The sequence below is a fragment of the Petaurus breviceps genome, unplaced genomic scaffold, assembly GCF_028583685.1.
Source record: "Petaurus breviceps papuanus isolate PSGF00001 unplaced genomic scaffold, PetGlider_PUasm1.0 91133, whole genome shotgun sequence".
Lineage (NCBI taxonomy): Eukaryota > Metazoa > Chordata > Mammalia > Diprotodontia > Petauridae > Petaurus > Petaurus breviceps.
The window spans coordinates 4,346,249-4,362,233 of NW_027187419.1; the positions used below are offsets into that span (position 1 = coordinate 4,346,249).

General features: G+C 38.5%; 1 long non-coding RNA gene across 1 annotated transcript in view; it reads left to right on the forward strand.

The window, feature by feature from the left end:
• The window catches only part of LOC138155057 (uncharacterized), a 30,397-nt gene extending 16,625 nt beyond the window's left edge, over positions 1-13,772 (forward strand). The window contains exons 2-4 of the long non-coding RNA XR_011166747.1: positions 4,379-4,439; positions 11,849-11,929; positions 12,816-13,772. This is a non-coding gene — a long non-coding RNA (uncharacterized lncRNA). The remainder of the gene's footprint in view (positions 1-4,378; positions 4,440-11,848; positions 11,930-12,815) is intronic.
• The last annotated feature ends 2,213 nt before the right edge of the window (positions 13,773-15,985 follow it).

Consider the following 15,985-nt stretch of genomic DNA (forward strand, 5'->3'; position numbering starts at 1 on the left):
CTTAAACTTGAGTAGATAGCCATGAAGCACACAGACTGTCCATCAGTTATCCCTCATTCTTACTATATATTCAAGCCAACTTCATTTTTTAAAATTCTATCTTCAGTTCCAAACCCCTATCTTCTCTGACACTTATTAAGAAGGCAAGAAATAGGGGCGGCCAGGTAGCACAGCGAGTAGGAGCATTGAGAAGACCTGGAGATCGAATCCCGGGCTCAGACACTTAGCACCCACCCAGAAACACCTGGCCGTGTAACCTTAAGCAAGTTACTTAACCCCAATTGCTTAGGGGCAGCCAGGTGGCTCAGTGAGTAAGAGCACTGGCTCCAGTGTTGGGATGACCTGGATCAAATCTGGGCTCAGATACTCAGCACCACACCCAGAAATAACTGGCTGTGTAACCTTGAGAAAGTTATTTAACCTCGATTGCTTTAAAAAAAGAAGGCAAGAAATAGAAACCTCATTACAAATATGATCATGCAAAACCAATTTCTGCACTAACCATGTTAAGAAAAAAAGGAAGGGAAGGAAGGACCTTCAATATGCAACTCTGAATCCATCAGTTCTCTTTATGGAGGTAGATGAATTTTTCATCATGAATCCATTGATATTGTAGTGGGACATTGTATTGATCAGTTACTAAATCTTTCAGAGTTGATCATCTTTACAATATTTCTCTTACTCTGTGAATTGTTATCCTGGTTCTACTCACTTCACTTTGCATCAGTTTGTCCAAGTCTTCCCAGGTTTTTCTGAAATTATCCCCTTCATCCTTTCTTATAGCACAATAGTATTCCATCACATTCATATGCTATAGCTTGTTCAGTCATTTCTCAGTTGATGAGTATCCCTTTAATTCCCAATTCTTTGCCACCACAAAAAGATCTACTATAAATATTATTTTATATAAGAGTCCTTCTCCTTTTTCTTTTATTTCTGTTATGGGAAGGGGAATTTAAGATCTTCCCTGCCCCTAGGCCCTTTGATAGGCTTAAGTGACTCTAAGAACCTTCCTTGATTTGAAAATATACTCTTCCACCAATAGGCTGAATGTGGTAACTTGGAGGCTTATTTTTCAGGAATGCCCACACCTGCTTGCTTTTTGATTGGGCAATGGGTCAAGAGGGTTGTGACATTCTCTGAGCCAGGAGAAGGCTATAACCCTGATGTGAGATTTTGTTTTGGGGCTCACTTTGAGAATTATATGATTTGACCAGACAAGACTCTGGGCAGCTTTTGAGTTCCCCCAGCTTTGAAAACCCAGATGTTGGTGCCTCTCTCTCTCTGGTAGCTGACTAGGTATGGATGTAATGGTCAGACAGTTGGAAGCCTGTCTGCTGATGTTACTCTGTATTTGTTGTCTGCTTGTAACTTGTTTGTATTCTCTGAAGTTCAGGGTACTGACTTTTTTCCCCTGAACTAGGTAAATGACATATGTTTGATTAAAGCAAGATTGTTAAACCATTTTGAGTTGCTTTCCTTTAGAAAAGCAGATCTAAGAACCTGTGTTGGCAGCCACCCTGAGTATTCTAGGGTGCTTGCTGCTACAGTCTCTTTAGTTTATGGACCTAGTAGCACTATTGTTGGGTCAAAGAGTATATTTGAGAAATAAGACCTAAATAAGAAAAATTTATTGCAATTTTTTCCCCCAGTTTCCTACTTTTCTTCTAATTTCAGTGGCCTTGGTTTTGCTTGTGCAAAAACTTTTTCATTTTATGTAATCAAAACTATCCATTTTACTTCCTCTGAACCTCTCTGTCTCTTGCTTGGTCATAAACTCTTCCCCTATTGTGGGGAGCCAAAGAAGCCTGGTTCAGAACTCAGATATTAAATCCTAATAGTGGACTTTAAAACAAGAATCTCTTTGAGACGCGACTTTTCATCAAGTTAGCTCCTGAGTTCTTTGTTATGGGTTACACTTATAAGGATGTTACTTGAGTTCTGAGATCTATAGACCATACCCCAAGATTTTCGTTATTGAGAGCCCAAATATTTGATTCAGCACTCAGGTATCTTTGGGTGGTCAGCTCTAAACGTGATGTCTTTTGAGGATTGCAGCTTTGGCTTTGAAGTTTGCTCTCAATCGTATCCATTTATGACTGCGGTTGCATTAGCAGGTACCTGAGGCCTAGATCAAAGGTCTTACCCTAAGACTTTAGTCTCCCAGATAACAAATCCTTATCAAATTATCTATTCTGTGCTACTTCCAGGATATGACAGACTAAGATAATGATAAGAATACTTGAGTCCCCTTCCTTTGTCTCATTGCTCTATAAAAACCTTGTCCTAAGAATCATTAAATAGAGTTCATCATTCTTCCTTCAACTACCCCACATGGCCTGGTCATTTCTTATTCACATCTCCAAATCATGCTAAGTGCTGGATACTGAGAAGTCCACGGCACCCATAGATCTGACAGATAATTTCTTCCATGCTCTGACATCACCTTTTAAGTGTAAATAATGTATCCTTTCTGAGTTTATCTTGATATAAAGTGTGAGATGTTGGTCTATGCCTAATTTCTACCCAACTGCTTTCCAGCTTTCCCAACATTTCTTCTTAAATAGTGAGTTTTTGCCCAAATAGCTGGGATCTTTTGGGCTTATCGACCCCTTTTCTCACCATGCAACTTATTAGCCTTTACACAATTTTTACTGATAAACTCCTCACTGATAAGAACTTGCACACTACTAACACCCACCATGCACTTCTCCATTTTCTTTGAGTGACAACTCTAATTCTGTAGAATCTGATATTCTGTGACTCAAAGCCATATAATATAGTCATGAGAATATTATTATTTTAAAATATTGACCCAGCAGTTATTATTTTAAAATAAATTATTTAAAATTATTTGGAGAAATTGCTTTGGGTCATTAAAAGCACTACACAGTTACAAGAAGAAATCCATCCCACTTTCCTATTCCAGTTCCATTGACCCTCTACAATGTCTGACCACAATATGTCTACTGATGGATAAGCTCATTGACCCTCTATAATGTCTGACCACAATATGTCTACTGATGGATAAGCTCTATGGGTTGCCCATCCAACTGTATATTATAGTCTGGACAACAGACATCCTTTGTATTCTTGTTGTTTTGGCCTGTGTGAATAATTAGGATTAACTCTTATGAGTGATCCTAGTGTTTAGGAGACTCAATAACATTCTGATGTTTTATGCAACAATTACAACAATGCCTTCCACAAAGAAGGATTTCTGGAGAACTTCTCCATCAGTAAAGAATTACAGTTCCATTTGGACTCTTCTATGAACCTCCTTTGTAACAGTGACATACACCTTTGGTAAGTATTCCACCCAGCTTTATGCCTAATAAATCAGTTCAATTCAATTGAACAAGCATAAGTTGTGTTTATTTTTTTTTTAATGTATGTAGTTAAAATGGAATATAAAATGTTTTATTTCATTATCAATGCTTATGTAACTAAATCTCCATAGGTGGTACAAAAAAAAAAACACTGAGCCTGAAGTTAGGAAGATCTAAGTTCAAATCCAACCTCAGACATTTGACCCTGAGCAAGTCACTTAACATATGTCTGCCTCAGTTTCCTCAATTGTAAAGTGGAGATGATAATAGCATCTACCTCACAAGGTTGTTATAAGGATCAAATGAGATAATATCTGTAAATAGCTTAACAGAGTGCCTCTCACATAGTCGGTACTTAATAATCCCCTCCCTCCACCCCTGGACTTGGTAAAGCTAAAGATCCTCTATTTTACATGGAAAATTCTGTTATTTTTGCTAAGGATTTACCCTATATTTGACAAAGATAGGGGTTTTTTTTCCTTTGGAATTACCAACTCCCTCTCCCTCTCTACCCTTTTTTGTTGTTGTTACCTGTTCTCTTTCCTCTATTAATCTCAAACACCTTTTCCATTGTGCACTTAGATATTTTTTAACTCTCCCCTCTATGCATCTCTTTTTAAAAAATCTTACTATAACATTCGATATTTGAATCAATCCTTTACTTTTTTCTGCCTCTTTTTGGTGGCATGTGCCTCTTACAGTAAGATTTCAGATATGACTATTTCCTGATTTCAGGCACCCATTGTTGTGCTAAGTGTTAAGAGCTTATCTCTCTCGGGCATAACTCCAGCTCCTTTTGAAAGGATCTTTGTGGTTGTTGACTTTTTCTCAGTGAATTCTTTGATGTCGTCTTGGTTTTTAAATGTCTATCTTTAATCTTCAAACAGAATACTTAGGTCAGCTAGATAAACGATTATAGGATGTGAGCCCATGTTTTTAAAATTTATACATGCTCTATTCCATTGTCTTCTGTCTTTCTTGGGTTTTGTGAAGATATTGGGTAAGAGCCTGATTTGTGTTTTTTGATATCTGTTTTCTTTATTTTTCAGAGAGTTTGAAGGATTTTTTAAAAATCATTTCAGTTTAGAAGTTTGAAGGTGATGTGACTAGGTGAGTTGAATTTTAAAATTCCCTTTGTTGAAGTTCTGTGCATTTTTTTCTCTATTTAAAGAGAATCATTTGGTTTTAAGATATCTGGGCAGTTTTGTGAATAAGTTCTTAAAATAAAATAATGGCATTTTATCCTTTTATGTTATGCTTAGGGGCATTGATAATTATGAATTTCAGCCTCTTAGGCCAATCCTTTTTATCCATAATTTTTTGTGTGCAATGTTTCAAAAATATTTTTCAAGTTATTATTAAGCATCTACTATATGTAGTAGTGCCAGGCACTCTGCTAAGTACAAAAAGAGAAAAAAAGAGAGTCCTTGCCCTCAAAGAGCTCACAATCTAATGAGAGAGACAAGAAGTAAACACATGTACGAACAAGTTATATACAGGATAAATGAGAAATTCTACAAATCTAGAATTAAGAGGGGTTTTAAAAAGGCTACCTCTAGGATTTAAACTGGAGCTTGAAGAAAGCCAGGGAACAGTGGATGGAAATGAAGAGGGAGAGTGCCCCAGGCATGGAGGACAGCCAGAAAAAAAGCCCAGAGCCTAGAGATAAAGCATCTTGTTCATGGAACTGCCAGGAGGCCAGTGTCACTGGATCAAAGGGTACATGGTGCAGCATAAGGTATAAAAAAACTGGAAAGGGGTGTGTGTGCTTAGAGGAGAAGGGAAGATGGTAGGAAGGGGTAGATTAACAAGGGCTTTGAATGCCAGAAAAGATTTTGTATTTGATCCCATAAGTAATAGGGAGAGGGAGCCACTGGAATTTACTAAGTGGGAGAGTGACACAGAAAATTACTTTAGTGGCTAAATGGAGAATCACTGGAAGCAGGGGAGACTTGAGCAGGCTATTGCAATAGTCTAGGCATGACATAAAGAGGGCCTCACCAGGGTGATGGCAGTGGCAGAGGAGAAAAAAGGGGGCATATTTGAGAGATGTTGCAAAAATGAAATTAATAGACCTTGGAAACAGATTAGATGTGGGAGGAGGGAGAGAGATATAGCAAATTGTTGAGGATGGTACCAAGATTGCAAGCTCTAGGGAATGGGATGATGGTATTGCCCTCTATAGTAATAGGAAAAGTAGAAGGGGGAGGGGGTTTAGGAGAAAGATAATGAGGGAAGTTTTGAATATGTTGTGTCTAAGATGTCTATGGCATATTCAGTCTGATATTTCTGAAAAGCAGTTGGAGATGCAATATTGGAGGCTGACAGGGAGATTAGGGCAGAACTGGTAGATTTAGGAATCATCAGCATAGAGATGGTAATTAAAGCCATGCAAGCTAATGAGATCAGCAAGTGAAGTAGTAAAAAGGAAGAAGAGAAGAGGAGCCATGACAGAATCCTATGGGACATCTACAGCTAGAGGATGTGACCTGGAGAAGAAGCCAGTGAAGGAAACTGAGGTGTGTTCAGATAGGAGGGAGGAGAAACAGGAGAGAGTGACTTTCCAATAGAAAAAAGAGAGTGTCAAGGAAAAGAGGAAAGGTCGACCAATAGTGTCATAGGTTGCAAAGAGGTCAAGAAGAATGAGAATTGAGAAAAGGCCATTGGAGTTGGCCATTTAAAAATCATTGGTAATTTTGAAGGGAAGAGTTTTGGTGGAATGATGAGCACAGAAGCTGGACTGTATGTAATTAAGAAGACAATGAGAGTATATGGCATGGAGGCATGTATTATCTATAGTCTTTGCAAGGAGTTTGGCCACTAATCAAATGAGACTTTTTAGGATAAGGAATTCATAGGTATGTTTGTAGGTAGTAGGGAAGGAGCCAGAATTCAGGGAAAGATTTTAAATCAGTGATAAAGTGGGGATGACAGAGGGGCAATTTGCTGTAGGAAAAAGAATAGAGGGGCAGCTAGGTGGCGCCATGAATAGAGCACCAGCCCTGGAGTCAGAAGAAGGTCAAATCCAGCCTCTGACACTTAACACTTAACCCTTACTAGCAGTGTGACCTTGGGCAAGTCACTTAACCCCAGTTGCCCTGCCTTGTGCCCTTTAAAAAAAAAAGCAAAAGGAATAGATTGAGATCACTTTTGTAAGGGAAGGGGTGGGCTTTGTTAAGGAGTAAGGCCTCCTGTTCACACAAGACAGTGTTGAAGGAGGACATAGTATTTTCTGAGCTTCTTCTTTGGCTTCATTGTTTTTTCCTTTAGTATCAATGCATTTATCCTGCCCTTTTCTGCATCAGATGAAATTTTCATGTCTTTTATATAATTGTGCAGTTTATAAGTTTTGTCAATGCCTCTCAAAATGTCTTAGCTGCATATAGTTTAAGAGCAATATCTACCAAGACCCCTGCCAAGTAAACTAGGTTCATTTTTTTTCTTGAAAAGATAGGGAAGTGGTTCCAGTGACTTTATTGGTCCAGTGATCTAAGGTTTAAATCATTGACAGGGTCTTCTGGTCATCTAAAGCCTTGACACATTAGGTCAGCTAGTTATTGTTTTTTCCTAAAAGGCAGGGAAGCTATCCCTGAGACTTGATAGGTCCAAATGGCTAACATTTGAGTCACTGACATGACTTCCCTATTGCCCAAGGGAATATGAAAGGCCAGACCATGAACCTCCCCTCAGACTTGACAGATGACACAGTGCCCTATGTGTCACCATATTCTTGCTAACCCTATGTGTTTCTGTATAGTTATTTTGGGTAGAGGCAAATGGTAACCCTGGGAGGTCCAAGCCATCTTATATGGCTTAATATCAAATAATATCATGTCTCAGACTTACTAGGTAAAAGATATTTCCTTCCTAGTGATGTAGATAAAAGAGGAAGGGAGAGGTGAAGAAAATAAGTATTTATATAGTGCCTTCTATGTGCTAGGCACTATGCTAAACACTAAAAATATCATCTCATTTGATCTTCACAAGAACCCTGTGAGGTAAATGCTGTTATTATCCTCATTTTACAATTGAGGAAATTGAGGCAAACATGTTAAGTTACTTGCCCAGGGTCACATAGCTAGTAGGTGCCTGAGACTGGATTTGAACTCAGGTCTTCCTGTATCTGGGCCCAGCATTCTATCCACTGCACTTATAGCTGCTGAAGGTAATTTACAATAACAACTCCCCTTATAAAAACTCTGTGTCACTAATGAGGATGATGAATAACTTACAATGGATTACAGAGAGACAAACTAAGTTGTCATACATCTCTGTAGCCATTTCTGCCCTCATCAGTGGGGTGGAGCATGTGACACAGACCCCAAGTGAGTGATATGGAGTTATCTACTTTGCTTGTTATCTCTCCCAGGACTGAAACTAGTCAGAAGTGGATCACTTTCATTGGAAAAGAATTCACTATACCCCTCACCATCATTCACCCAGGCACCTGAATTCTTCCCCATCCTGGCACCATCTGGAGAGCACAGCATTGAATGGGGTACCCCTTCCTAAGGGCACTGATATCTACACCAAACTGATGGCATTGTGCTGACCTGGTCAAATGAGGCTGCCATGATGGCATGGGTGTGAGATCCATATAGAGGGGAAAGGGTGAGAAATCAATCAACAAGCATTCAAAAACCCTGTGCTAGGCACTATCATTGCAAGTATGAAGAAAGAAAAAAATCCCTATTTACAAGGAATTTACACTCTAAAGTGGGAGACAAGAAGTATGTATGTATGTCTATATGCACGGTATACATAAAGTGAATAAATATAAGGGATATAAATAGATACAAATGCGAAGTTATTTGGGAGGGAAAGTGCCAGTGGTTATAGTGATCAGGAAAGACTTCATGTAGAGGATGGTTCCTGAGCTGCATCTTAAAGGAAAAGAGGGATTCTGTTTGGTGGGGGTAAGGAGAGAATGCATTCCAGACTTGGGGGGTGGCCATTTTGAAAAGGCACAAAGAAAGGAGTTGGGAGTGTTCTGTGTGAAGAACACAGAAGCCACTTTGGTTGGATTGTAGAGTGTGAAAGGGGAAATAGTGTCCAATGATGCTGGACAGATAGATTGCCAGGTTGTGTAGAACTTGAAAAGCTAAACAGAAGAGTTGTTATTTTATCCTAGAGGCAATAGGAAACCACTGGAGTTGGCTGAATAGAGAAATCACAGGATTAGATTCATGCCTAAGGAAATGACTTCCATAGCAGTATGTAAGATAGACTAGAGTGGGGAGAGACTTGAGGCAGAGAGAGCAATTAGGAGATTCTTGTAATAATCAATGTGAAAGGTGATGAAGGTCTGAACTAAGGTAGTACTTGAGTGAGTGGAGAGAAGGAAGTGAATTGAAAGACTATGACAGTAGAAAGGACAACATTTGGCAACTTATTGGATATGCAGGGTGGGAGGAGGGGGGAGTCCAAGATAACGTTGAAATTACAAACCTGAGACACTAGAAAGATGCTGGTGCCTTTGACAAAAATAGGGAAATTTGACAGAGTTTTGGGGAAAGGAAGATAATGAGTTCAGTTTTAGATATATTGAGTTTGAGATGTCTCTAGGACATCCAGTTTGAAATATCCAAAGGGCAATTGGTGATGGGGAACTGAAGCTCAGGGAGAAACTGTCATTAGATATATAGATCTGAGAGTCATCTGAATAGAGATGATGGTTAAACCCATGGGAGCTAATCAGGTTAGAAAAAGAGACAGACAAGCAAAGGAGAGAGGCAGAAAGACAGTGGGAGAGAGACCATTAAAAGGAGAAGGATAGAACCTTAACCACAGCTAAGGAACACGATGTGATGATGAGACAGCAAAGGTGATTGAGAACGAATGGTCAGACAGGTAGATGGTGACAGAGCAGTGTCACGAAAACCTGAAGAGGAGAGAGTATGTGGTCAAGCAATAGTCAGCAATCATTTAGTATGTGCCAAGAACTGTTAAGTTCTGAGGAATGATTTGGTTGGCTGTTCTTCCTTCATTCTTGAAGAGGATCAATGACATCACAAAGACAATGTCTTGACTTGTAAGTGAAATGAATTTAAGTGAGGTCGATAGAAGGAAGGCACCATAATTAAGGAAAAGTTTCCTAGAAGGTCAGCTAGGACTTGAGAAAAGACAAGTGACAAAGAGAAAGCATTCCAGGAACAGTCAGTGAGTTGGGAGCTGGGGAGATTGAATGTCTTATTCAAGGAACAGGAAGGAGGCCAGTGTCACTGTATCACAGGGACATGTAACAAGACTAAAAAGTTGTCAGGAGAAGGGGGGAGAGGAGGGAGCATATTAAGGGATTTGAACAATAAACAGAGGATTTCATATTTGATCATGGAAGTAAGAGAAATCTGCTAGAGTTTACTGAGTAAGGGGGTGACTTGATCAGACCTGTGCTTTCAGAATAGTCTCAAATACAGCAAATAGATTGAGAAGGATTAGGAATCAGAAAAGATCAACCATTGTGGCAATTAAGAGATAATTGGTAACAAAACAAAACAAAACAAATCTAGGGTGCAGTACTTTCAGTCAAGTTTTGCATAATACAGTGAAGCGGGAGAACCGAGATGATTCCAGAGATAGTCCAAAGTAAGAGTGACACTTTCTTTCCCACAATCTAAAAAGTCCAGGGGCTATTGGATCTTTTGGGTTTTGGAGAACCCACATTTCTCTCCTAGGTTTTCTGACAGCCTCACTTTTATGGAGTCACTTCTTAAGTATCTATCTCTTGAGTGGAGCTCAGAACAAATTGCAGCCTTGGAAAATCTAAACCAGGACATACAGCAGGCTCTCTCCCTGTGCACTTAGTACTCTATGGGGTCCATGTTTTCAGAGCTTTCTGTCCATAAAGACCATACTGTGTGCAGCACTCAGGGATGACCTGGCCAAATGACTACTAGACTTTTGGAGTCACAAATGCCACAAAATGGCCGTTTGCTTTGCCACTTTTGAAAAACAGTTACACACTTGCTACTGGGTCCTATTTGCTACTGAATGGATAACACAAGGTCCTACAACTATCACCCTTTGTCCAGAATTGTCCATTTTGAATTGGGCAATGAAAAATGGTCACTCTAACTATATGACTAGGGCACAAGAAGCCTCTTTTATTAAATGGAAATGAGTCTGAGTCCCTGAGGTGTTAGCATCCTTCATAAACAAGGTTGCAGTTCTTAAAAAGAATGAGGTCTCCAATCCGAGCTGCCACCTTTCACTAATCCAATGGGCCCCTTCCTATGATTTTAAGGGAATCTCTTTTGCCTCGTTCACCAATGGCTATGAGAAAAATATGTATAAAAAGGGTGATATAGCAGGAAAAAAAAAACTAATGTGATTAGTTTATTACTTTGGACTATCTCTGGAATCATCTAGGTTCTCCTACTTCACTGTCTTATGCAAAACTTGACTGAAAGGACTGCACCCTAGATTTGTTTTGTTTTGTTTTGTTACCAATTATCTCATTCCTCTTGTCCCACCCCAGCCCTCATGTTTTATCATTTAGGTGAAATATCCCCTCTTCCTTGACCTGAGCATCAAATTGCATGGTCTTTAGCCCTCTCATTATACAGGTCATCCTCTATTGCATAATGTCAATGTCCTTCCAAAAATAAGGTGTACAGAATTGTTGCTCTCAATGTGGTTTGACACATTTATCCATAATGGAGGATATTGTTAGCGCCACTATAATATGCCACAGTCAAACCACATTGGGGCAAGAGGAATGAGGGGATGATAACTGTCTTTAATTTCAAAGAACTTAAATGTGAAAGAGGTATTAAAATTATATTGTTTGGCCTGATATGTTAGAACCAAGAATAGTGGGTGGAATTTGCAATTACTTGTTTCTTTATGAATAATAAATCATAATTGTTTTTTATTATGCTGCTTAAAACTGCTTTTTTTTAAACTAGGAAGCACTGTATCTGCTTTTCTCTTCTAATTTAAAAGCTAGAACATAAAGAGTAATTTTCTAACATTTAAAGTTATCTCAAAGTGAAAGAGGATTCATCTGACAGTGGTTGGTTCTCCCTTACTGGAAGAGGTCCAGTGAAGGCTAAGTAGACTAGCTGGGGATATCATAGAAAGGATTCCTATTCAAGTATGGGTTGAATTAGATGGTCTCTGAGGTCTCTTTCAGATCTGAAATTCTGCAAAACTATCATATGATATGATGGCTCAGCTAGGAAAAAAATTGTCACATGGAATCATTTGACACCCATAGACTCAGACCTAAATCTGGACTTTACTATATAATTAAAAGCCTATTCACTTTGAGTGAATGGTTTTTCCCCTTGCTATTAAGAAATTTTTTCTATTCCAGCTCTTCCTATGAGGGTGTCACAAGAATCATTATGGAGTTTTCACATGGTAGAAGGTTTCATGATCTCTGGGGTCCAGTTTACTGGTACAGTTGAGCACTTGTGTTTAGAACTAGACCATATTCAGTGAAGATACAAGATGAACCATTGACAAATTGGATATGGAAAATTAACTTATCATAGCTTCTGTATCCTGCTTTCTAGAAGTCATATGCCCTTTCACTGGAATACATGAGCATGAGACACAGAGAATCTCCCCACCCAGAATAAAGTGAAGCTGACAAGGTAGGTGCCATTGTTGAAGTCGGTCACTCTTCCAGATGCCTCTGGCTTCAGGTCTGGAGAAGAAATCTTGGTCCCTATAAAGGTCCCTCTATATATCTTCCTTTGTCCTAACTAATTTTTCATTTGCTATTGGTATTCTCTGCAATATCTGTCCCAAGGGTTAAGGATGGCAACTGTGGGCTGCACTGGTTCACATGGGAGATGTGAGGGATTTGTGTGGGATGAACTGGTCTAGCTGCTCTCCAATTTTGCATAATCTCAGATGCATCTCTCTGTGCTACACAATGTTTCAGGGCACAAGGCATTCACTGAAGGGCTCCAGTGATGCAGGGAGATGGGGAGGTTCAGGACATGTTCACATTGAAACCCAATGAAATATAGCACACCATATGCAAATCATAGAACTAGTTCATCTTGAAAAATCTAGGGATTCTAATGAACTCTAAGCTCAATATGTGTCAACCATGCAATATGACAGTCAAAGAGAAAACCTATTGCAATCTTAGATTACATTAGAGGCAGTTTACAGTTCAAAGAAGATGATAATCTGATGGCAGTTTCCCTTGTTGGACTCTATCTTGAGTGTCCCTTTAAGTACTCAGACAATATATCAAAATGCTGGTGGGCAGCCAAATGAAGGTAATGAGAAAGGTGAAGAGCTTTGCCAAAACAGTCAAAACTTTAGCTGACAATAAAAAAATATTTTCTAATAAATTTCATTTGGACACCTAAGTCTTGTGTATGGATTTTCATGTTTTCATCTTCCCTAGTGCAGATGCTGATCTGCCATATAATCAATCATTCATTCAGAAAAGCTGTTGCCATCAAATGTTGAAATGGAAATAGATAGGAGAAACTGATTGCCTCCTCATTTTAAAACTCTTAGAACTCACAGAAAAAGTCCTCCATCACATCATACCTGTGAGTGGCCCGAATTCACCATGAAAAGAAGAACAATTGGAGCTTCACAGATTCTTCCGTCAGTGTCTTAGTCCTAGAAAACTGCCTGTGTCACATCCTTCCTTCCACCTGGACTTGAGATCAGTTATCACCTGATTCCTTATGAATAATAAATCACAGTAATTGTTTTTTTTTTTTATCATGCTGCTTAACTCTTCTTTTTGAACTATAAAACAGTTTATCTGCTTTTCTTTTCCAACTTAAAAGTTCATTTTTGAAATAAAGACTTTTCCATGGGATTCTGAAAGTTTTGGGTGAACTCTGTGTGAAAGAATGACAGGCTTTAGAAATTTACTCTGGAAGATTTTGACATGCTAGTACATTGAGCCAGATCTAATAAGATGAAATTTAATAGGTAAAAATGTAAAGTTGTTTAAAAATGAACTTCACAAAGATAGGATAGGAAGTTGTAACTAGACAGATGTTCATCTGAAAAAAAAATGTGGGACTTTTATTGGGTTGAGAACTCGATTTGTTGTTCAGTAGTTCAGTTGTGTTAGATTTTTTGTGACCCTGTGGACTATAATTTTCATGGGGCTTTCCTGGCAAAGATACTGGAGTGGTTTGCCATTTCCTTCTCTGATGAATTAAGGCAAACAGAGATTAAGTAAATTACTCAAGGTCATACAGCTAGTAAATGTGTGAGGCCAAATTTGAACTCAGCTCTTCCTGTCTCCAGGCCATTGTGCTTTATCCATTGAGCCATCTGGCTGCCCCAACAATGTGATGAAAGTCAAAAAAGTTAATAAAATGTTAAACTTCATTAAGAAAAGCATAGGTCTAGAACTAAAGAGGTGAAGAGAGGTCTGGCCTCTGGTCATACCAGGTTATATCACATCTGGAGTAATGTATTCTGTTTTGTGTGCCATATTTTATAAAGGTTCCTAACTGAGCCAAAAACTAAAAACCATACCTTAAAAGTCTCCAGTAATGTGTTTACTTTTACTAAGCTATCCACACAGAACACATTGAATCAAAAAATGTATCAAATTAAGTAACAAGAAAAAGATTCCCTCGGGAATATTTATCCCTCAGGATGAAGTATATTTTCCCACAAGAAACAATACCACGAATGTGGGTAAGTACTCAAACACATTCTTGACAAGGGAACACACACAAAGGGGATTCACAAGGGGGAAACACACAAGATGGCCAAACATGAGAATGCATGTGGCTTTACTACATTCATAGAGACCATGTGCCCTTGAATATATGTATGAACAGGGTTAATTCCCACCTTCCCTGCCATATAGTCATCACTGCAGTCCCATGGTGATGTCATTGTGCTTCCCTCTGTTGGGTATCATATCTCCAATGCCTACTGGGCATCATATCTTCTCTTCTGGACCACTCCATTGGTCTCTAGGCAAAGTGTTCATTGGGATTCCACTGTCCTACAAATAAGCTTATCTTTTTGACTGACTTTCTTCTTGTTTCTCTTAAAACCCCTGGTTCCATCCCATTATCTAATTTGGGGTTAGAAATTGCCTTTTAACTCCTGTCAAACCCTTGATTGTCAATTAGTATCTACTTTTCAGAGTTCCTCCAACAAAACCACAAAGGTGCTGTGTGGGATTGGAACAATAAACATCTCCTCATCCTCCATAATGCTCCCAGTTTGCATGTAAAGTAACTTATGGTCAAGAACATAAGGGCTAAGTCAAGTCAGTAATGCCACCAGCCATTTTGCCTTCTATCATTTATTCTAAATACCTACTTTATCATGCATATCTTCAAGCAACAAAATTTCTGGTTTCCCTACAAAAAGAAATATCACTGTTGTTAACAATGTGTATAAATTTCAGGGTTTTTTCCAGGCCAGAAGAGGCTAAGATCATGTGGTCCTACTCCTTCACCATATAAATTAAAAAAACCAGCAATGGCTAGGTAGCGCAGTGAATAGAGTACTGGCTCTGGAGTCAGGAGGAGCTGAGTCCAAATCCAGACTCGGGCACTTAACACTTACTAACCATGTGACCTTGGGCAAGTCACTTCACCCCAATTACCCTGCCTACCCCCTCCAAAAAGAAAAACACCAAACAACAAACCTGAGGTCAGAGAGAGAGTACACCATTTATGTAAGTTCCCTCAATTAGCAGAGATGAAATAAGATCCCAGGTTCACTCCATTCCAATCCAGTGTGCTCTTCCTTCTATATCACAATTGCCTTGAGTTAAGAATGCTCATAAACCATGGCATTGAAGACAAGTTCTAGAATAGTGTAAGGCATTGGAGTCAAATGTTTGAAGATTTCTCCTTCTTCCTTCTTTAGAAAATCAAATATAAAAATACAAAACATCCAGATTAACAGAACAAGACATAGAGGATTTAAACAACCCAGTCACAAAAGGATGAGCTGAAATAAGCTATAAATGAGCTCCCACAGGAAAAAAACTGGACCAGATGGATTTCCAAGTGAATTTGATCAATCATTCAAACATTCTATCAATCATTTAAAGAAGAACTAAATACAATTCATATCAACTAGGTACAAAAATGTTTTTTTTTAAAGCAATCTAACTAATTTCCTTCTTTGGTACAAATATTCTCTTGATGCTAAACAGGGATGGTCAAAACAGAGAAAGAAAACTATAGACCAATACCTCTAATGAACACTGATGGGCAAAAATTTTGAATAAAATATTACAAAGAGGGTATGCCTACATATCACAAAGATTATGCACTATGACCAGGTCAAATTTATACCAGGAATACAGTGTTGGTTTAATACTAGGAAAATCATAAACATAATAGACAACACCAATAATGAGAATAACAAAAAACATATGATAATAGCAATAGAGGTGGGAAAAGCTTTTGACATGACATGATAACCATTAGAGTTTTTTTCAAAATTAGAAAACATAGGAATAAATGGATCTTTCTTTACTATAATAAATAATATCTAACTAAACCCAAGAATCAGCATTATATGTAATGGAGATAAAATAGGGGGTCTTTCCAATCATATCAAAAATAAAGCAAGGATATCAGTGCTACTGCTACATATAGGGCTAGAAATGCTAGCTATAGGAATAAAAGAAGAAAAAGAAATTGAAATAAACATAAGCAAAAAAGAAATAAAATTATTACTTT